Raw genomic sequence first — 2,500 nt, forward strand, 5'->3', positions numbered from 1 at the left:
AAACATAAGAATATGGCAACATTGATTTTGGTAGGAAATGGCAGTACAGACTCTCTGTTTTATGGCAATGTAAGGGTCCTGTGGTCACAAGTTGGGTCAGGGACACTAGATATGACAATACAATTAAATCATGAACATTGGATAACTACAAGATCAATAACAATAATGATTACAAACATAGTAATTGAGAATAAGGAATTTTTAACAAACATTTTAAGTATAATCAAGATATAAGTACACTTATAGTTATAAAGTATTTAACAATAAGGTTCGGAATCGCTTGCTCTGGGGGCACTTCACTATTGTCGTTACTTTCTGGGCGCAGGTCAAACTTGGCACAGGTCCTGGGTACCGTGGGAAGTCGAGGGGAAAGGCCATTAAATCGTCGGTAAGGGTCGGAATCGCTCGCTCTGGGCATGTCGGTTTCGCTCTGTTCTGGACGCAGGTCAATGGTGGTACAGGCGATAACCAGCAGGGTCTTGGCACCGGGGTGAGGGGAACGAAGGTATGAAGAGGGGGTAGGCCATTAAAATTACAGTTACAAATACTGAGACGAGTTAATAGTAAATGTGTAATGCTCTTAGTTGTGTTCCATAAAAAACCTTTTAGAATATAATATAATAATTATTAACAATATTTTATGATAATACTTATTTTATTGCGCATTGTATGTTGTTGATGTAATCAAACACAAGTTGATTTGCTTAAATAAAAAATGCGCTCTGACCATGAACTGTTATGGAAAATGGCATGTAATGATTTCGAGGGGTAACTCGAGTAGTTTTCGTAAACTCTCTGGAGCTTTGTCTTTTCGTAAATAAACCGATATATAACATATATCTGGTCATTACAATATATATATATATGTATATATTGATATATATATATGTGTGTGTGTATATATATGTGTGTATACACACACACACACACACACACACACACACACACACACACACACATATGTATATATATATATATATATATATATATATATATATATATATATATATATATATATGTGTGTGTGTGTGTGTGTGTGTGTGTGTGTGTGTATACATTAATACTGAATATATAATTACAGCGAAAATAAGAAATCCAAGATACAACAGATATTATAAAATAAAAACTCGGGGGAAAAAAAATACTAAACTCAGGCAAAATAAGATGTTTTGGAATGTGGAGTATGTAACCGTTTCATGTTGGCGTGACATCTTATTTTGAGTTTGGTCTTTTATATCGAGTTTTAATTTTACAATTTGTGTTGCAGATATATTTTGTGTTTCTTATTTTCGCTGTAAAACACACACACACACACACACACACACACACACACATATATATATATATATATATGATATAATATATATGTACGTATACGCATGCATACATACATACATACATATTTACATATATATACATATATATATAAGGACTGCCGCGATGGTCCAGTGGTTAGAGCACTGGACTCCGACCCTCGTGGTCCCGAGTTCAATACCCCGTCGCGGCGGTCGTAAAAATCACTGCGCTCCGACTGCTGGCTCGAGCCTAGTCTTACGGCGAGTCTAACGCAGGTATCGCCGTGGCACAAGCGTTAGCGCGCCGAACCGCGGTTGATTAGGAAGGGCATCCAGTCAGGTAAGGGTGATGCTGTCATATAAACTTTCATGAGTGAATTGAAATTGGCATATATCCTGCTGTGGAATAAATGGTTGTTAAAATACACACACTCCCACACACACACACACACACACACACACACACACACACACACACACACACATATATATATATATATACATATACATACAGACATATCAATAATCATTCATTAACTGTTAACTGTTTGATATTACTACTTGTGATTTAACTATGACAGTAAGAAAGGAGAAGGCTAAAACCGCGACAGGAGTTGTCATAAGGAATAAACTGTCGAACTACTAAGTTCCTTAGCGGAGGCAAGACGATTCTCGAGGTTTTGCGACCCGAAAGGGAAACCTCATCTCCGACAACGGAGCAATTGCCAGCAACGACGCAAGAGGGATAAGTGCTCTGGACTGACTCTCGGCTTTCTCCGTGGAAGCTCGAGTGGCAAGGAAACACATTTAGGTAAGCACATAGAAATCACGTTATTATTATCATTATTTTTAGACACGTTGATTAGTTAAAGATAAATACATTGAACATATTTCAAAACCCATAAGGGGCTTTATCTTATAAATAAAGCGGTGCTATCTATATCAGGATAGATTATAATCTTGGAAGGATATTAGCCAAGTGCAGAATGGGACCGCCTAGTAATCTAAAAATGTCACTTAATCTGAAGTATGAAAATTGCCTGGTCTCTTCATTCCTCCGAGCCTCCAAGCCTTTTGTTTTAAACGTCGTAATATATTTCCAGGGAACGAGAAATATTTCTGATTCTGAAACTTATGCTAATCTTTAATACACAAACTTTCCATTATGTATATTTTCTTGGACAAAAGCAAAGCATGATATTTGT

This window comes from Penaeus chinensis, chromosome 10 (assembly GCF_019202785.1).
Source record: "Penaeus chinensis breed Huanghai No. 1 chromosome 10, ASM1920278v2, whole genome shotgun sequence".
Classification (NCBI taxonomy): domain Eukaryota; kingdom Metazoa; phylum Arthropoda; class Malacostraca; order Decapoda; family Penaeidae; genus Penaeus; species Penaeus chinensis.